This window comes from Bos taurus, chromosome 3, assembly GCF_002263795.3.
Source record: "Bos taurus isolate L1 Dominette 01449 registration number 42190680 breed Hereford chromosome 3, ARS-UCD2.0, whole genome shotgun sequence".
Classification (NCBI taxonomy): Eukaryota; Metazoa; Chordata; class Mammalia; order Artiodactyla; family Bovidae; genus Bos; species Bos taurus.
The window spans coordinates 116,199,438-116,221,096 of NC_037330.1; the positions used below are offsets into that span (position 1 = coordinate 116,199,438).

General features: G+C 45.7%; 1 pseudogene; it reads right to left on the bottom strand.

The window, feature by feature from the left end:
- Nucleotides 1-6,634: 6,634 nt before the first annotated feature.
- Nucleotides 6,635-8,110, bottom strand: LOC100335382 (histone-lysine N-methyltransferase SETMAR-like; annotated as a pseudogene).
- Nucleotides 8,111-21,659: the final 13,549 nt, after the last annotated feature.

A 21,659-nucleotide genomic window follows, 5' to 3' on the forward strand; every position in this document is an offset into this window, starting at 1 on the left:
CATATTTAGCACACTGCTGTGTTTCACAGGGCTTGATTCAGTCCATTTCTCTAGGACTAAATTGCTTTTTTAAAAACTTAAGCAGCAAACGAAACTGTTATCCAAGATCCTAATGTGTAACACAGGTAAGATTGCCTGCGATAACCTCTAGGCCGATACCACTGATCATGTATGCATGTGCGTATGTATGTGGGGCTCACCAGGCGGCTCCAGTGGTAAAAATCCACCTGCCAATGCAGGAGATGCAGGAGTCACTGTTTCAATCTCTGGGTTGGGAAGATCCCCTGGAGTAGGAATGACAACCCACTCCAGTATTCTCGCCTGGAAAATTCCATGGGCAGAAGAGCCTGGTGGGCTACAGTCCATGGGGTCGCAAAGAATCAGACATGACTGAATGACTCAGTATATGTGTGTCCGTATGCATGTACATATGTATTTGAAAAATCTTCACCGTTTACAGAACTGTGGGCACCTGGCCATCTATGAAGGCACAGCTAGAAATCCCCACTGCACCCTGCATACCTACCTGAACCTCCATCCTCACCTCTCCCAAACCCTCTCAGGTTACCGGGAAGGTGGCCAGATTTTTTCAGCCCATTGGCAGCACTGAGCCCTAGGCTTCCAGCTTTGAGGGGTGCTGTCAAATTGATTTTAACAAGATTGATTTTAACAAGATTCAGCTGAATTTCCTGGCAGCCACAGGTACTAAAAGTGGATTGTTGGAATACAGTCTCTGACCCCATTTTCACTGGTAAGGGTCTGCAGGATAGATTGGAGACTTGCTACCTCAGGCGAATTATGCTGGTTCTCCCTGGGTCCTGGGACCATCACCCTGGCATCTGATGGGTTCCTCTGGGGGAGCTCATCGGTGTGCAGACAAAACTGGGAGCCTCACTGGGCAAAGCGGGAAGGCGTCCCAGCTCCACTCGATGTTTTCTTCTTTCCTGAAACCGAGAAAGACGGGATCTGTGGGTGGAGATTCTCTTTACATGGATCCCATGAGAGGGCTCACCCACCTTCCACCTGAAAGTTCCTCCATGTCAGCAGCCCCCAAACTGGGTTGTATATTAAATTCACACCCACCTCCCCATTACCACTAACAATAAAGGTTTTGGTGCTCAGATATTCAGTCATGTCTGACTCTTTGAGACCCCAAGGACTGTAGCCTGCCAGGCTCCTCTGTCCACGGGATTTTCCAGGCAAGAATACTGGAGTGGGTTGCCATTCCCTTCTCCAGGAGATATTCCCGACCCAGGGATCGAACCCGAGTCTCTGGTGCTTCCTGCACCGGCAGGTACGTTCTTTACCACTGCGCCGCCTGGGAAGTCCCCGTGCAATACTTGATCTTAGCCCAGAGGATGAAAAGCAATGAGTTCAAAGTCGTTCTGCATGTCTGCCCGTCAAGTATTTGAAGATGGTTCTCTTGTTCCCCTTAGGTCTTTTCTCCCCCATCGTTACTCGTTTTCCCTTTCATTTCATATATATCCTGGGGTTTGGACTTCACCAGAGATGCCCTCTGAACACCCTCCAGACTGCCTTCTTTTTTTTAAATTAGTTTGTATTGGAGTGTATTTACTTTACAATGTTGTGTTGGTTTCTGCTGTACAGCAAAGTGAATCAGCCATACGTGCGCATGCATCCCCTCATTTTGGGATTTCCTTCTCACGTAGGTCAGCCTGCCTTCTTGGGGTCTGGTGTTCGCTGATAACCCTGGTGCTTTGGGTTTGCACTTTCTGGGATGGGGCTGAGATGACCATGGCCTCTGATCTAGACACCACACTCATGCCCTGCTGGCCTCTCACTAGCACATTGCAGACAACCCACAGGAGCTTTGCAGCTGGACAACATACATAACCTTTTCACATGCATGTTTCTTCCAGGTGAATCTTTTTTACTGTATACATGTTTAGGTGTATGTTTGAACCCAAGGACAGACCTTTACATGATCACTTTTAAATTTCTTCATGTATTTTCACTCCTTTTTATCTAGTTACCGAGACTTCCAGAGGCTTTCTCTTGGTCATGGTGTTGAATTATGACCCCACTAAACAGACCTTCAAATCTCCACCCCTGTGCCTGTGAATGTGACCTGACTTGGAAATAGGCTCTTTGCAGGTATAATGAAGTCAAGATGAGGTCATCCCGGACAAGGGTGGGTCGTGATCTAAGGACCGGTATTCTTAGAAGAAGAGGGACAGGCACAGGGGGATGCCACTGCACCCTGGAATGAGGCAGCTTCAGGCCCAAGGCGAGGGTCACCACCAGGAGCCCACTGGAAGCAAGAGGACCCTCCCTGGGCCTTTAGCAGGAGCAAGCCCTGCCAACCCTTGATCTTGGCTCTCTGGCCTCCAGAATGAGAGAGGAGAAACTCCTGCTGTTCTAAGCCCCCACGTGGTCAGTGCTTTGCTATGACAGTCCCAGAAGATCAACACACTCCTGCCAAATGCTATAATATTAAATGCTCTTTCCAGTTTTGTGTCATTTACCAATTTCATCCATTTCACAAAATTCCATGTTTCTTCACATGGAATTCTCTGCGTTGATCAGAACAGAAGCCTTCTTGGCAGCTGGGACCCACTGGAGTTGCTCTGATGCTGTCACGTTGGCAGTTAGCACCGAGATGCACACTCTGGCTGAGATCACTGCCTTGCCCCCTGTTCTTCACGAAGGAATGCCAAGCCTGTCTTGTGTGCTGACAGCTGTCCGTCTGCGTTCCCGGGAATGACACCTCATGGCCATAGTGGCCTCGTGACTGGGCCCTCTCAGTTACAAGGGCATTTTCTGGTGTTCCAGCTCTGAATAGTCTTGCAGAAAACCCAGGGTGGGAAGGAATACTATAAAATTCATTGTGGGAAAAACCTGTTTCTTTATGAAACAAGGCCTTTGAAACAAACAAATTAAAACACACGTTGGTTCAATGATGCCAAATGAGGTTTACAAAAACAGTGAATCTGCATTCTTCAAACAATAGAATAGCAGGATATGTGTTATCTGATCATGTGATTGAGGGTGAATAAGTGAGCTGGGCTGAAATTTGGGCACGAGGATTATGGGTTTTCATCTTCCCTCTTGGAAAGTGTTGTGAACTTTGCTCCATCTCTGGATTTTACATCCTGCCACACAACATCCTGGTGACCTGTGGACACACAGTCCCCTAGTTGGGCTTGAAAATATGGTTTCTGTGGTCACATGAGTTTGGGAAATATTGCATGTTACATTCTCCTCCTGGAGATTCATAATTCACATCGCAGTATTAAAAACCACCCCCCAAAAATGCTGCAGTAAATAAACCTTTTAAAACTGGGCTTAATTGGTGATTTACAAGCTTGTTTGAGCCCAGGGCTCTTTTGGCTCTTTTGTTATTTAATACCTATTACCGTCCTGCGGTTTTACCACTCTAAGCGAGATTTCTTGGGAAAAGCTGTGATAAAGTTTTCTCATGGATTAAGACTGTTTGCTTTGTTTCCAGATTCCTCCCTTTGCTGGTGCAGCTCTGTTGCAGGTGGCCTTGGTCATGGTGGGACCACAGACGAGGGTGCCAGGCGAGGTTCCTTTGCAGTTTTTGTCTGTACCAAGAGACTAGTGGAACCAGGAGTCAGTTATAAAATGATGATTCCAAAAAAAATTTTATCACCAGTAATGGTTTTTACAAGAGGAAATATGATCCACAGTTTGAGCTGATATTCAAATCCTGAACATTGGAATTCCTTGTGCAAAGTAATTCATTCAGCAGTCTCTGCTGATTTCCCTAAGGTGGGCTGGAACAGAGCACGTGGTTCCGAGGTTGCCTGCTGGCCCCCAACCTCCTCTCCAGCATGGTGACTTCAGGAATGGATGGAGGCGCTCATCTGTGCTCAGCAGTACCTGAAAGTTATAGGTAACCCGGTGGCCCTCACTCTTCTTGAAGCCTCTCAGGCCTCATCCTGGTAAGGAGCTTGGTAAGTTTGCTGTCTGTTCAGATGACCGCATTCCCTGACTTTCAGTATCACTCATTCATTCTCCACAAGCAGCTGTGTTTGTGGCATTGGGTTTGGGGGGGAGTTGTGTGGATCAAATGGGGAGACTCACCTTGCTGGATAATCAGGTGGAGCTGGGACTCCAGCTGCGTGTCAGTGCTTTTCCCGTGTCTCTATGGTGCCAGTCACACTCAGGACTAACCTTAGTGTGTTGGTGCCACGGAGGGCTGCCCACACTTGCATGCATAATGTGAGGTTTTGAAAGCAGGAAGCCTTGAATGGTGAACTGAAGTCTGAGGAAAGAGGATGGAGGTTCGGGGGAGGTCAGAAAATGGGGAATGGTAAGATGAGCAAAGTCTGGCACATTCTCAAGATGGGGACCCATAGGTAAAAGAAAGTTGATGAGCTCTCACCCTCACATGGCCAAGCTGGATCTGCACAAAAGGCTAAGAATCACAGGGAATGAACCCCAGCTTAGAGTCTGAACTTGCTTCTTATATCCTGCGGGAGTCTGTCAACCTTCATCATCCCTAGGACTTCACTCAAGACACATCTGTGAATCAGATGATAATCAGAGTTGGCGAGTATGAGGGCAAGTGAGAATCCACTGTATAAAATGGTGCAGCTACTTTGGAATACAAAAGTTACGGTTAAACACAGAGATACTTTAAAAGGTGAAACACTTACCACATGACCCAGCAATTCAAGAGAAATGAAAACCTACATTCACTCAAAAATGTGTGTCTTTTATAGCAGCTTTACTTATAATGGTCAGAAGGTAGAAAAATTCCAATGCCCATCAGTTGATAAGTGGATAAACAAAATGTGGTCTATCCATATGACGGAGTACTATTCAACCATAAAAAGGAATAGGTACCAACCCAACACAGATGGACCTTGAAAACAAGCTCACCAAAAGAAACTGGTGGCAAATAAGCCACACATTCCATGATTTTATTTGTACAAAATGTGCAGAATAGGCAGATCCACAGAGAAAGAAAGATTAGTGATTGTTACCAGCTGGAGGCATAAGAGGAAGGCGTGTTGATAACAAAGAATACAGGATTTTTTTTTTTTTTGAGATGATGAAAATGTCCTAAAATTAACTCTCATGATCTGTAAATCTGCTAAAAGACACTTAATTGTACACTTGCGATGGATGAATTGTATGGCATGTAAATCTCAACAAAGCTGTTGTAAATGCACACATGCATGTACGCACACCAACGACAGGCTGTCTAAGAGCCTGAGCGTGTCAGGCCGGGGGTCCGGGGAAGAGATCAAGACTCCAGCCCTTAAGGAACTCCAAGTCTGAACTGTAGGGAAGATATCTAAGCGCATCCTCTCATAGTACCCATTTATTGTGAAAGAATAAAAAAATGTTTGCACCAAAGAAAGTGAGGATCATATTACAAATCCTAGGGTGCTCGTTCAGCAAGATCTGATGGTAACGGGTTGAAAAACAAGTGAACTAAAATGCCAGAAAATGCAGCTGAGGCCCAGGGCATGGAGTGGACGCTGCACTTGGAGTGAGCCCCAGGACCCCTGGTCCAGGACAGGTCTCAGCTCCCCGAGGCCTGCATTCAGCTCCCCAGGGTGAGGGTGCAGTGGGCACCCCGCCTTCAGCCTTGAAGGTCAACCATGGAGCCTGGTGGGGGTGGGGAGGAGAGGGTCGCTCTCCAGGCTTCTGCTCACACTGCTGTTGGTAAGGGCAAGGCTGGCAAGGATGCCACGAGGCAGAGTGTGACTGTTTAGCCTCTTGCGGAGCTGGGCTTTCTTCTCTGAGTGAGCAGCAAAGCTCTACCTTAAGGCTTCCTGTCTCCCGAGAAGATCCCTCCATTGTTTTGTACACACCCAGGACCCAACCATCTCGACAAATAAACTTCATTGCCCTTGACACCAGTACCACTTCTTCATACCTGTCTCCACTGTTTTCTTGTCAAGATAAAGCTTTTTTCTCTTCCCCAAGAAACGAAGGCTCCCCAAAGACGGGAGCTGTGTGGCTTGACTTTGGGGGCTCCCCAGAGCACGCAGTGCAGGATGGAGAGAGGGGTATATATTCATTGCTATCTGCAAGAAATACTTATAGAGGATGCTAATGGTTTTTATTTGTCCTTTTAAACTGCATTTTGTGTTTCTGCCCGTCAAATCCTCAATTTTTGAAAAATTCAAGCACTGAATACATCTGAAGGCATTGAAGACAGTCCCCAAACTGTCTGTATTAGAAAATACATTCTATTCCCCTCTGCTCCCCAACCCACCACCTAGAAGCTCTTGTGTTTCGTGATGGATTTCACGTTTGCTTGCTTGTTTCTCTGGCCAGTTTTCTGTCATCTCAAATTCCAAGTAATTGGTGTAGCTGATGAAGTCACAAAGTACCGTTCTTTGAGTCCAAAGATGCCACCAGTAGCTGGATTCTAGTAGGACATGCACTGCCAGCGCCTTCTCTGACTGGAAAGGTGTTTCACGAAATTATCTGTAAATACAGTTCCTCAGGTGAGCAGGTAAGAGAGTGGATGGATGAGTGGGCAGGCCGATGGGTGACGGATGGGCGGATGGATGGGCAGAGGAGTGGGTGGGTGGATGAAGGAATAGGTGGATGGATTGGTGGGTGGGTGGGTAGGTGGGGTGGTAAGTGGGTGGGAGGATAGATATAGCTAAAAGAGAGGGTGGATGGATGCCAGATAGGCTGGTGGGTGGGTGGATGAGTTGGTAGTTGGATGGGTGGGCAGAGAGAAACCCTGACAGATGGAGGGATGTTAACTCAAATGCCTCCTTTCCCGGGGAAATCATGTGGTCTAGAATTAGGTTGGTGCAAACGTAACTGCAGTTTCAGACAGCGGATTTTAAATCATTATATAGGCTCAAATACATCTTTATTAATCAAAATATGAGCTATTATAATCAACACATTTTTGCCAATGAGACATAAGTTTGCTTATTCCTCTATGGTAAAAACCCATGCCTTGGGATTCAACAACTCTTGGAAATCATTTTCTGTGTCCTGCTTGTTGTGGAAGTGTTTTCCTTGAAAAAGGTTGTTGAGATGCTTTAAGACGTGGTCGTTGGTTGGTGAGAGGTCAGGTGAATATGGCGGCTGAGGCAAAACTTTGTAGCCCAGTTAATTCGACTTTTGAAGCGTTGGTTGTGCAATGTATGGTTGAGTGTTGTCATGAGGAAGGATTGAGCCCTTTCTATTGAACGATGCTGGCCGAAGGCATTGTAGTTTTTGGTGCATCTCATTGATTTGCTGAGCATACTTCTCAGATGTAATGGCTTTTGCTGGGATTCAGCAAGCTATAGTGGACCCAACTTGCAGCAGACCCCCAAAGAGTGGCCAGGACATTTTTTTGGTGCAAGTTTGGCTTTGGGAAGTGCTTTGGAGCTTCTTCCCAGTCCAACCACTGAGCTGGTCATCACTGGTTGTTATATAAAATCCACTTTCCATTGCATGTCACAATCTGATCGAGAAAGGGTTCGTTTTTGTAGCATAGAATAAGAGAAAATGACACTTCAAAATGACGATTTTTTTTTTTTTTTTTTGCCTCAGCTTATGAGGCACCCACTTACTGAGCTTTTTTCACCTTTTCAGTTTGTTTCGAATGCCAAATGAACATAGAATGGTTGACGTTGAGTTCTTTGGCAGCTTCTCCCATGTAGTTGGTCTTCCCTGGTGGCTCAGATGGTGAAGAATCCACCTGCAGTACAGCAGACCTGAGTTCGATCCCTGGGTTGGAAAGATCCCCTGGAGGAGGGCATGGCAAAGCACTCCAGTATTCTTGCCTGGAGAATCCCCATGGACAGAGGAGCCTGGCGGGCTACAGTCCGAGGGGTCACAGAGTCGAACACGACTGAGTGACTAACACAGTGTGGCACTCACGTAGTTGTGGGAGCATGAGCTTTGTCGTTGCTCTCAGGTGGTCACTGTCAACCTGCGATGGCCAGCCACTGCGCTCCTCATGCTCAAGGCTCTCGTCTGCTTTGCAGAACTCCTTGAACCACCACGGCACTGCACCTTTGTTAGCGGTTCCTGGGCCAAATGTGTTGATGTTACACACGGTCTCCACTGCTTTATGACCAATTTTGAACTCAAAGAAGAAAACTGCTTGAATTTGCTTTTTGTCTGACATCATTTCATAGTCAAAAAGACTTATGAAATAAAGAGCAAGTAATAAGTCATTAGCAAAATAAATAAACCTAGAAATGTGTATTTAAAATTATGTATAACATAACCGCATTTATTTAAGAACGTATTCCAGGATCAAATGGCACAGTTCAACAATGCAGAACTGCGATCACTTCTGCTGGACACTGGAATACGACTCTCTGGGCTTGAACCGAGCTTTGCTGTGGCCTTGGGCAAAGGACTTACTGCCTCTGAGAGCTCATTTCCTTATCTGTAGAGCTCAGCATAATAACAATATTCACCTGAGCTTCCTCTGGAACCTCAGGAGGTTATTAGCACAGAGTCTGATGTATTAGTAAATGCTCAGAAGTGATAACCTTTCTTTTTATAATAGTTATTTACAGTTGAGGGAGGAACAGTTCAGGGAAGTTTGAGGGAATTACCTGAGTGTCACAGGGCCAGGTCAATGAGATCATGAGAAACAAGCTCTCTCTGACTCTCAGGCACCGTGTCTCCAATCTAAAATCATGTCTCTCTGTGCCAAGAATATTCAGCGGCCAAGAACTAAAGTAAACAGAGATCTAAGTGGCTGGTTGTGATAGTAACAAGGATGTACCCATGAATCTGCGGTCTACAGTACGCGTCTTCTTTCATTCAAGATGTAGTTTTTGAGTGTTGCCATTGGGTCACAAAGAGTCGGACATGAATGAAGGGACTTAGCACGCACACACACAGGCAAGCCATGTGCTGAGAACTCCATTCTCCAGGAGACCTTCCCAACCCAGGAACTGAACCCAGGTCTCCTGTATTGCAGGTGGATTCTTTCCCGTCTGAGCCACCAAAGAAGCCTGAGAACTGCTCTGGGCAGCTGGGAATTCAATGGTAGGGAAAAAAGTGAAAGGATGCCAGGCATCATCCCTTCTTCATGGAACTTGTCTTCCAGTAGGGTTGGGGATTAAAAAATAAGCAAAATAAATAACTAAGGAGTGTAAAATGTTGAATGGTGCTGAATGCTACAGAGAAGACTAGAGAATGTGAGAAGGAAAAATATCAGTGTGTTGTATGCCTGTACTGGGGAAGCATGTGATTTCAGACATGGCAGCCATGGGCAAGGAAGCCAGGCCAGGACCCATGGGAAGGTATCCAGGGAGAGCCTTCCAGGCAGAAGGAAGAGCAGAGACCAGTGCCCAGAGGAGACAGCATGGGGAAGAGAAGCAGGAAAGGCTGAGGTAGTGACTGAGGAGCTGGCAGACTCCAGAAGAACTCTGACTTTTACTCTGAAAGAGGTGGGAAGCCATTGGAGGGATTTAGGGTTTAGTAGATTTGACCTCATTATTATTATGGGCTTCCCTCGTGGCTCAGATGGTAAAGCATCTACCTGCAATGCAGGAGACCTGGGTTCAATCCCTGGGTCGGGAAGATCCCCTGGAGAAGGGAATGACAACCCACTCTAGTATTCTTGCCTGGAGAATCCCACGGACAGAGGAGACTTGTGGGCCACAGCCCATGGAGCCACAAAGAGTAAGACATGAGCAACTAACACTTTCCCTCTTCTCCAAACTAGTCTGGGTACACTCTGTGAGCTAGCTTCAGTCAGTTAGGTAGGAAAACAATTTCTTTTCGCTTGTAACCCTGGCTCAGTGTTAAAGAACCCGCCTGCCAATGTAGGAGACAGATGAGACATGGATTCGATCCCTGGGTCAGGAAGATCTCCTGGAGAAGGAAATGGCAACCCACTCCAGTATTCTTGCCTGGAGAATCCCACGGACGGAGGAGACTGGTAGGCTACAGTCCATGGGGTTGCAAAGAGTCGGACACGACTGAGCAACTAACACATTCCAAACATCATTATTATTATTATTCTTTTAATTTTTCATTAAGTGTATTACCATGCTCTCTTTGCTCCTTTTGTTATAAAATCACTTTGAGGTAAGTTGGGTATTTGGAAAGTGAAGACCAAAAGGGGAACTTGGTCTGTATCCACACTGGTCTGTAGGAAGATACGAAATCCATCTAGTTGGACACAAATTCTGAAACTGCCCTCCTGCCATGATGGCACCCTGAGCCCACCCACCCTCACCACCCCCAACCCAAGACTCTTCCATGGGAGGTGTTCTCTGGGCCTGACTTCCCTCCCCCTGAGATTCCCATTCAGTGAACCCCTGCAAGGTAGGTGAATGGGTGAGACCCCCTCCCCAAGGTGAGAAGAGGGAGGCAGGTTAGATCTAGGGATGGCCAGGGCCCAAGAGGGTCCCTTAGAACTTAACTCTTGAGGCACATTGTCTTCACTTACACCAGGAAAATAGAACTTTCCAGAGCACTGACTCTTCCCCTACAGAACTGCAATTCTGTTTTCAAAGTCACCCTACCCCCAGTACAGAAATGTGTACCCACCTCACAGCCCCTGCCTGGCGTGGGGGATGAAGCAGGGACGTCTGACCCCCTCAGGACCCCCTTCAAGCTTCTTGCCCCATGTGGAGGGGGCTTTATCCTCCAAGTGAGCGTATACTGCTTTTTTCTTGCCTTCAGACAAATGAAAACGGTGGGTTAAATTTTCTTATATCAGCTGTGTTTCTATAAGTCAGTGCTAGTCATGAAAAGTGAAGGCTTATGCCTGTGGCATCTCCATCTTGGAATTTATATTTAATTAGCATAAAATGACCAAGTAATGCCTTCTATGTGATTGTATCCCCGCCCCTGTTTTCGTTTTGCTTCATGACCGATAGATGCCTTCGCTTTTTTACTTTCCTAAGTCATCTTGTTTAATGAGTCTCTTGGTGGTGGCATTTGATTGGATTTATTGTACCATCAAAAATATGTACCGTGACCCCCTTCTGTGGACCTCTCTCTCCGACATGAGAGGGCCTGGGCTGCAGGATGCATTTCTGATACTGCAGGGTGGTTTTCTGCTCACGGTAAGGCTTTCTATTTCCTCTGCCTGCCTTCCACCCCCACACCCCTGACTTGCTAGAGGACACTTCATACATAGCTTCATGGAATCTTATTAGAGGTTATTTTAGGAACTGATTCCATTTTTGTCCTGAATTTTCTTTGAAAAAGACTTTCAACAAATATATTTACATCCAAGACATTCCATAATCTGCTAAGAATGCAATTGCTTTGATGGAATTTGTGAACAGTAATATTTTAAGGGTAAAAAAATATCAGTATCTCGCAGAAGAATAACAATGTGACTCCAAAGCCTGGTCTTCTACTGAAGGCAAGTCCTGGTCATGGCGTTTGAGTGAGTGCTGTTGCCAGGAAGCCCCTGCAGAGGCCTGCCCGTCCGTTTGAAGGTCTGCAAACCACTGGGAGAGGAGGCGCAGCTTGCACGGGGTGTATGCAGGAGTCACTGCAGCCAGGAGCAGCCTGGGCCACTGACTCAGGAGGTTCTGGAAGCACACATACACTCATGAGCTCCAGCATGAATTTAGATCAAGCAACAAAAATGATCTTGGATATGCTTCGGGCATACGTGATGGAAAAAGTGAACAGTTACGGCAGCAGAGCTCTGTTCCTTTGGCTGAGCTGACAGCAAATTCCCTGAGGAAAGGCCTGAGTGGGGTCTCCTCCTCCAACCCACATGGCCCTTTCTCACCACTAGGTGCATACATCCAAGTTTCTGTGAGTGGATACTTTAAGGATGCAAAAATTATACAGCCACCATGGAGAGCAGTACGGAGGTTCATAAAGTCTCCATATAATCCAGTAATCCCACTCCTGGGAATGCATCTGGAAAAGATGAAAACTGTAATTAAAAATGATATATGCACCCCTATGTTCATAGCAGCACTATTTACAATAGTCAAGACAGGGAAGCAACCCACTGTCCACTGACAGATAAAGAAGTTGATACATTGATAAAGAAGATATGGTATACATACCCAGTGGAATACTATTCAGTCATAAATAAAGAATGAAATCATGCCATTTAAAGTAACATGGATGGACCTAGAGATTATGCTAAGTGAAGTAAAAGAGAAAGACAAATATCATGGTATCACTTATTTGTGGAATTTAAAAACATGATACAAATGAACTTATTTACAAAACAGAAATAGACTAACAGGCATAGAAACCAAATTTATGGTTACCAAAGACGGAAGAGCTGGGAAGGATGAATTAGCAGTTTCAGATTAAAATATATGTACTACTGTATATAAAATAGGTAACCAATACGGACTTGCTATATAGCATAGGGAACAAAGCTCAGCATCTTATAATAAATTATAATGGACAAGAATATGAAAAAGTACATATATACGTACAACTGAATCACTTTACCAGAGAAGACGATGGCACCCCACTCCAGTACTCTTGCCTGGAAAATCCCATGGATGGAGGAGCCTGGTAGGCTGCAGTCCAGGGGGTCGCTAAGAGTCAGACATGACTGAGCGACTTCCCTTTCACTTTTCACTTTCATGCATTGGAGAAGGAAATGGCAACCCACTCCAGTGTTCTTGCCTGGAGAATCCCAGGAATGGGGGAGCCTGGTGGGCTGCCGTCTATGGGGTCGCACAGAGTCGGACACGACTGAAGTGACTTAGCAGCAGCAGAATCACTTTACTGCACACTTGAAACGAATGCAATATTGTAAATCAATTATATTTCAATAAATTTTTAAAAAAAGATGCATTATCTATTTTCAAAAAAGACAGGGTGTGATATAGGGCCTTTGTCCTGTCCCCCAAATTCACCATACAGCAAAATAGAGAGTAGGAACCAGAAAGAGGAAGAAGAAAACAGGTACAGGAGAACGGGCAATACAGTTGAAGTAAACATTAAATTAGTTTTGAGCATCCCAGAAGACAGAGGGGAAAATGGGGAAAAGTTATGCCACGGTTTCCATGATCAGAAAATAGGAAGCATTTCAATTCCTCAGGGTTGACTAAAGGTTTCCTGTCTGTGAGTAATTAAAATAAAAATTGACCTGGACTTCAACTGTGAGAAAGCATGAGATAACATAATGAGAAGAGGTGTAAGCAGTGTTTTTATAAGAAACCCAAGAGCTGTTTTCTTATGGCTTTTTTCTTAGTGTAAACCTTGATAAAAGGCCAGAGCACAGTAAGAGTTAACTGAGTAAATAGGACTCTGGACGAGGTGAGATTTATGTGGTCCAAGTATGTAACCTATGATCCTCTAACTCAATGCAAAGATTTTTCTAATCTAAGAATAAAGATATTCTAACTGAAAGCAAAGGCAGAATGGGAGAGGAGCAGGAGAAAGGAAGGAAAACATGGGTCCAATCCAAGACATCCTCCTGTTTGGCTGGACGTGCATCAGAGATGTGCAGCTCCACGTGGATGGTGGACAGCAGGCCCAGGCCCTTGGGAATCCAGGGTCTGGGGTGGGATTGAGGGTGGGGGCGGGGGCGGGGGCGTGGGGAACAGAACTGATCCCCTCCTCTCAACCCTGAGAAAGAGGTTGCTGTCCCCAAGCTGGGGAAGGCGGTGCCAGTCAGAATCTAAGATTTTCCTCATCTTTGGAATTGCTCTAGCTTTAGATCTGGTCTTTAATAAGAGCTCAGAGAATGAGATGGTTTGATGGCATCACCGACTCAGTGGATATGAGTTTGAGCAAACTCAAGAGACAGTGAAGGACAGGGAAGGCTGGCATTGCTGTAGTCCATGGGGTTGCAAAGAGTCAGACATGTTAGGTAGTTAGAATAGGAAACAGGAGTCCAAAATGGGCGGTGGCTAAAAGACAAGGAAGGGAAAAGCCCATGAAAATAGAACAAAGAAAGGTCAAAGGAAGGTCCGAGGACCGGAGTGAGGACTTCAGGTAGAACAAACAGCACTCTGGGTTAGCCCAATTTGCATAGGGCAGGTCCAGGGGGAGGGAAAAACATATAAAAAGAGGAGCCAAAGGGTTCCCTCTCTCTCGCTCGCTCTCTCTCTTGCTTTCTCTCTCTCTCTCTTGCTCTCTCACTCTCTCTTGCTCTCTCTCTCTCCTGCGTGCTGGTGCGCTTCTCCACTCTCTTCTCTTCACGTCTTTGGGTCGGCATGCCCTCACGCTTCGAGGACGGATTCTCCTGCTATCTTCTAAATAAAATAGAGCTGTAACACTGATTTGTCTAAGAGCTATAACACGGTTTGTCCAAGACCCGAGAGCTATGGTGCACCGAGGGCTTTAATGTCCGTCACTCCAAATCTTTGTTGTGACGAGACAGAACCGAGGAGCGTACACTCGCCTGACAGGACACGACTGAGCGACTGAACAACAGGGACTGTGAAGGCCTGAAATGTCTTCAGAGACAGTGTAACCCACTCCTGGACTTTGGAGGGCCCAGGAGAGCTTGGAGATCCTTTCTCTTCCGTGTGCTGAAACAGCTGAGGATGTCGGGAACTCACGGGGGTAACTGACTTAGACACATTGAAATGCCTGTGAACTTACTGAGTGACGATCATTGGGTTTTAAAGAGTGTCTGCAAAGACAGTGAGTGACCTTAGGGTCTGGAGTAATTCAACTTGAGAAGTTCTTCCTGGTTGCGATTGGATCTTTTGAGGTCATTCTTAGTTCATGGTCATAAAACTGTGTCATCAGCAGAAAGGAGGACATTTATCCTCATCCCAGCTCTGTTGGGGGACACACACCCAGTTCTTCAAAAGCTCTATTCAACTATAAAGACCCAAGTTCATGGGTAAAGACAGGGGAAAACCGAGCTTCGACCTGGGTCCCCAGTTTGCGACTCTGTCCCTGCCTGTTGGGTCACCATTCCTGTCCCTTCTCATTTCTGTCATGGTTTTAAAATGCAGATTTTTTTTTTTGGCCAAAGTCCTGAGAGCTGAGGATTCTCTCATTGTTTCTTGCCCTCTGCCGCTCTGGTTTTTAATTTGTTTCAGATTACTAAATTATGGTACCTTGACCGCCTCAGCTACGTGAAAGAATGCCAGGCTACCAGATTCACTCCCCACATTGTCCCAGAAAGCACCTAATACTTGCAATGTTTTCACATTTCAAAAATGCTTTGAAAAAACCACGGGTCCTTCCCATTCACAAATGCTTCTGTGTGTCAGCTGCACTTCATTAGCAACAGACGTTTCTTAAACGCTTCCTTTCGACCACAAATATGAGGTTGCTGACCATCTCCGGGACAGAATGACCATGGCAGAGGCTTGAATCAGCACCCGAGCCCTCAGACCAGCCCCCTTGGCCGGGAGACAAAGGAGAAGGGCCTTGTGCATTTATCAGTGAGTTAATGAGACCCTGGATTCCTCTGTCTCTGCCAAAAACAGTAGAACAAAACACAATATGGTCAAAGATGCAAAAGTGGGGAACCCCTTCATTCTGGGGAGAAAAAGAAACACACAGGGCAATTGCAGAAAGATGCAGCTTGTTGATTTTTTTCTGAGTTATTTGCTTTAAGTATATTCCTTTGGTGTTTGCCCCAGATTCCTATTCGGCAATGAACTTTGGCCAATTGCCTGGAAGAATAGGGATGAATGGAGCATTCACACAAGCCCGGGGGATGGGGAAGCTACTGGTGTCATTGCCAAGGGTGCCTGGATGCATAAGACCTGCTGCTGTCCAAGACTCTCCCTCCCCCACCCATAAGTATCCACCCTGCTCAGGAAGACGGTCTTCAGCTCTGAGCTTCTGGAATGGAATTTAGCCTCCAACCACAATTGTTATTTTTCCTCCAGCTAAAACCTTGTATTCATCAAGCTGGGTGGTCTATTACAACATAATAGCTATAAGAATGTGAATGATTTACAGAATTCATAGATATTATCACCAAAGGGGTAAATCAACATATGCTTCAGTTCAGGGCATAGACATTTGTTGTTTCAGGATTATCTGCAAGTATCATTCTTAGGTCACTGGATAACATCTTCAAAGGTTGTAGAGGATTTAAAGAAATGCATTAGTGCAAATTTCCATTGCTATTAGCTCTTTGTGACTTTCCTTCTACTTGTTTCTAAGACAGGCTTATAAAACTTTATAAATTATCTTCCAGGAACTAATTCTTAGGAAGAGCGCAGTGGCCACAGTGGCGCAGGAGCGGCCGACATGAGCTACCCCACGTCCAAGGTCAGGGGCGGCGGCCAAGAGGAGCTACCCCACATCCAATGTAAGGAGCAGCAGCTGTGCTTTGCTGGAGCAGCCGTGAAGAGATACCCCACGTCCAAGATAAGAGAAACCCAAGTAAGACCCTAGGCACTGAGAGAGGGCATCAGAGGGCAGACAGACTGAAACCACAATCACAGACAACTAGCCAATCTGATCACACGGACCACAGCCTTGTCTAAATTAATGAAACTAAGCCATGCTGTGTGGGGTCACCCAAGACGGACGGGGCATGGTGGAGAGGTCTGACAGAATGTGGTCCACTGGAGAAGGGAATGGCTAACCACTTCAGTATTCTTGCCTTGAGAACCCCATGAACAGTATGAAAAGGCAAAATGATAGGAACACTGAAAGAGAAACTCCCCAGGTCAGTAGGTGCCCAATATGCTACTGGAGATAAGTGGAGAAATAACTCCAGGAAGAATGAAGGGATGGAGCCAAAGCAAAAACAACACCCAGTCATGGATGGGACTGGTTATAGAAGCAAGGTTCAATGCTATAAAGAGCAATATTGCACAGGAACCTGGAATATCAGGTCCATGAATCAAGGCAAATTGGAAGTGGTCAAACAGGAGATGGCAAGAGTAAATGTCAACATTCTAGGAATCAGCGAACTACAATGGACTGGAATGAGTGAATTTAACTCAGATGACCATTATATCTACTACTGCGGGCAGGAATCCCTTAGAAGAAATGGAGTAGCCATTATAGTCAACAAAAGAGTCTGAAATGCAGTACTTGGATGCAATCTCAAAAACAACAGAATGATCTCTGTCCGTTTCCAAGGCAAACCATTCAATATCATGGTAATCCAACTCTATAACCCAACCAGAAACTGATGTTGAACAGTTCTATGAGGACCTATAAGATCTTCTAGAACTAACACCTAAAAAAGATGTCCTTTTTATGATAGGGGACTGGAATACAAAAGTAGGAAGTCAAGAAACACCTAGAATAACAGGCAAATTTGGCCTTGGAGTACAGAATGAAGCAGGGCAAAGGCTAATAGGGTTCTGGCAAGGGAACACACTGGTCATAGCAGACACCCTCTTCCAACAACACAAGAGAAGACTCTACACATGGACATCACCAGATGGTCAACACCGCAATCAGATTGATTATATTCTTTGCAGCCAAAGATGGAGAAGCTCTATACAGTCAGCAAAAACAAGACCAGGAGCTGACTGTGGCTTAGATCATGAAATCCTTATTGCCAAATTCAGACTTCAATTGAAGAAAGTGGGGAAAACCACTAGACCATTCAAGTATGACCTAAACCAAATCCCTTATGATTATACAGTGGAAGTGAGGAACAGATTTAAGGGACTAGATTTGATAGAGTGCCTGATGAACTATGGATGGAGGTTTGTGACATTGTACAGGAGAAAGGAATCAAGACCATTCCCAAGAAAAAGAAATGCAAAAAAGCAAAATGGTTGTCTGAGGAGGCCTTACAAATAGCTGTGAAAGGAAGAGAAGCAAAAAGCAAAGGAGAAAAGGAATGATATACCCATTTGAATGCAGAGTTCCAAAGAATAGCAAGGAGAGATAAGAAAGCCTTCCTCAGTGATCAATGTAAAGAAATAGAGGAAAACAATAGAACGGGAAAGACTAGAGATCTCTTCAAGAAAATTAGAGATACCAAGGGAACATTTCATACAAAGATAGGCTCGATAAAGGATAGAAATGGTATGGACCTAACAGAAGCAGAAGATATTAAGAAGAGGTGGCAAGAATACACAGAAAAACTGTACAAAAAGATCATCACGACCAAGATAATCACAATGATGTGATCACTCACCTAGAGTCAGACATCCTGGAATGTGAAATCAAGTGGGCCTTAGGAAGCATCACTAAAACAAAGCTAGTGGAGGTGACAGAATTCCAGTTGAGCTATTTCAAATCCTGAAAGATGATGCTGTGAAAGTGCTGCACTCAATATGCCAGCAAGTTTGGAAAACTCAGCAGTGGCCACAGGACTGGAAAAGGTCAGTTTTCTTTCCAATCCCTAAGAAAGGCAATGCCAAAGAATGCTCAAACTATTGCACAATTGCACGCATCTCACACACTAGTAAAGTAATGCTCAAAATTCTCCAAGCCAGGCTTCAGCAATACATGAACCGTGAACTTCCTGATGTTCAAGCTGGATTTAGAAAAGGCAGAGGAACCAGAGATCAAATTGCCAACATCTGCTGGATCATTGAAAAATCAGGAGAGTTCCAGAAAAACATCTATTTCTGCTTTATTGACTATGCCAAAGCCTTTGACTGTGTGGATCACAATAAACTGTAGAAAATTCTGAAAGAGATGGGCATACCAGACCACCTAACCTGCCTCTTGAGAAACCTATATGTAGGTCAGGAAGTAACAGAACTGGACATGGAACAACAGCCTGGTTCCAAATAGGAAGAGGAGTACATCAAGGCTGTATATTGTCACCCTGCTTATTAACTTATATGCAGAGTACATCATGAGTAACGCTGGGCTGGATGAAGCACAAGCTGGAATCAAGATTGCTAGGAGAAATATCAATAACCTCAGATATGCAGATGACACCATCCTTATGGCAGAAAGTGAAGAGGAACTAAAGAGCCTCTTGATGAAAGTGAAAGAGGAGAGTGAAAAAGTTGTCTTAAAGCTCAACATTCAGTAAACTAAGATCATGGCATCTGGTCCCATCACTTCATGGCAAATAGATGGAGAAACAATGGAAACAGTGGCTGACTTTATTTTTCTGGGCTCCAAAATCACTGCAGATGGTGATTGCAGCCATGAAATTAAAAGATGTTTACTCCTTGGAAGAAAAATTATGACCAACCTAGAGAGCATATTAAAAAGCAGAGACATTACTTTGTCAACAAACTTCTGTCTAGTCAAGGCTATGGTTTTTCCATTAGTCATGTACGGATGTGAGAGTTGGACTATATAGAAAGTTGAGCACAGAAGAATTGATGCTTTTGAACTGAAAGTCCCTTGGACTGCAAGGAGATCCAACCAGTCCATCCTAAGGGAAATCAGTCCTGGCTGTTCATTGGAAGGACTGATGTTGAAGCTGAAACTCCAGTACTTTGGCCACCTGATGCGAAGAGCTGACTCATTTGAAAAGACCCTGATGCTACAAAGATTGAAGGCAGGAGGAGGAGGGGTTGACAGAGGATGAGATGGTTGGATGGCATCACTGACTCAATGGACATGGATTTAATTTGGGTGGACTCCGGGAATTGGTTATGGACAGGGAGGCCTGGCATGCTGCAGTTTATGGGGTTGCAAAGAGTCGGACATGACTGAGAGACCAAACTGAACTGAACTGAAGAACTAATTCTTGAGAACTGATCCACTTGCGTATACTGATATACAGTTTCATAATCAGAGATTTCAGAGGCTCACACAGTAACTCCTGGCTACTGGGGGATACTTGGATTACTGTTAGATTTTTGCAATACACATTTTTTTTTCTTCTAGAATAATGTTGGTGTTGTTTAGTTGCTAAGTTGTGTCCAACTTTTTTCGATCCCATGGACTGCAGCACACCACGTTCCTCCATCCAAGAGATTCTCTAGGCAAGAATACTGGTGTGGGTTGTAATTTCCTCCTCTGGGGATTTTCCCAACCCAGGGATCAAACCCATGTCTCCTGCATTGGCAGGCAGATTCTTTACCACTGAACCATCAGGGAAGCCCTCTTAAAATGCTGCTGCTGCTGCTGCTGCTGCTATGTCACTTCAGTTGTGTCTGACTCTGTGCGACTCCATAGACGGCAGCCCACCAGGCTCCCCCATCCCTGGGATTCTCCAGGCAAGAACACTGGAGTGGGTTGCCATTTCCTTCTCCAATGCATGAAAATGAAAAGTGAAAGGGAAGTCACTCAGTTGTGTCCGACTCTTAGCAACCCCATGGACTGCAGCCTACCAGGCTCCTCTGTCCATGGGATTTTCGAGGCAAGAACACTGGAGTGCGTTGCTATTGCCTTCTCCACTTAAAATGCTAAAATAACTTTAAAAAAGCAGAAGGTTCGAGTTTCTTGACATTTGGTGGCCATCTAAGATGCCCTGGAGGAGGTTAATTACCATGGAGCTAACAGCTGCCAACTAACAAGTTCCAGCTAACAAGGAAGGCTGTTGGCAGAGAGTGTGGTGCTAAGGAGAGCCTGGAAGGGAGGAACAAGTTCCCCTGCACTTGTGGAATGGTCTCCTGCTCAGGACACAATGTCACTGGAAGGGGGAACTGTTGGGAGCTGATTGTTGGAAGTATATACCCCAAGATAACTTTACTTTGTATCTAAAAATGAAGTGCAAAATTCACAAAATTATGATCAGGAGTTTGCACGTGTGGGTACTAACTTGCTTCAGTCATGTCCTACTCTTTGTGACCCTATGGACTGTAGCCTGCCGGGCTACTCTGTCCATGGGGATTCTTCAAGTAAGAATACTGGAGCGGGTTGCCACGCCCTCCTCCAGGGGCTCTTCCTGATCCAGGGATCAAACCCGTGTTGCTTATGTCTCCTGTGTTGGTAGGCAGGTTCTTTACCACTATCAGAGGAGTTTGCGTCTTTCTAAATCAATGCATTTTAGTAAAGCCTCCAAACCGTACTCTCTGTAAAGCAATTATTCACAGCAGGTAGCATCTCTGCGTGTGTTAAAGGCCAGGGTACTCAGCACCCTAACAGCCCCAGCTCTAAAGGGAAAAGGGGAAAGATGACTCTTTCTCACTCTGGTTGGCATCACCTCTTCAGTTTGCACCAGTGCACCTGTGTCCTATGAGTGAATTACGCAAGCTTGCAGTTAAGTGTTGCTAGGCCAAAGCATGGAGAAGGCAATGGCACCCCACTCCAGTACTCTTGCCTGGAAAATCCATGGACAGAGGAGCCTGGTAGGCTGCAGTCCATGGGGTCTCTTAGGGTCGGACACAACTGAGCGGCTTCACTTTCACTTTTCACTTTCATGCATTGGAGAAGGAAATGGCAACCCACTCCACTGCTCTTGCCTGGAAAATCCATGGACAGAGGAGCCTGGTAGGCTGCAGTCCATGGGGTCGCTAAGAGTCGGACACGACTGAGCGACTTAGCAGTAGCAGCAGCAGGCCAAACCAAACCATGTGTCAGGGGCCTGACTCACCAGCAAAGCTTCGGATCCAGGCAGGTCCCAGCTTGCAGGAAAGTGAAAGTCGCTCAGTCCTGTCTGACTGTTTGCGACCCCATGGACTGTAGCCCCTACCCCCACCCCCAGGCTCCTCTGGCCATGGAATTCTCCAGCCAAGGATACTTGAATGGGTTGCCATGCTCTCCTCCAGGGGATTTCCCAACCCAGGGATCAAACCCAGGTCTCCGCCATTGTGGGTGGATTCTTTACCAGCTGAGCCATCAAGGGGCTCTGAGTTATTCCAGTGGCAGTTCTTGCCATCAAGATTGAGCTCTGCATGTCCGATCCTGCCAGCTCCTCAGGCCAGTGAGACGGGTGGCCGTCCTGGAAGACCTCCGGACCATAGAGTCTGCTCCTTAGTTGGAGATGACTG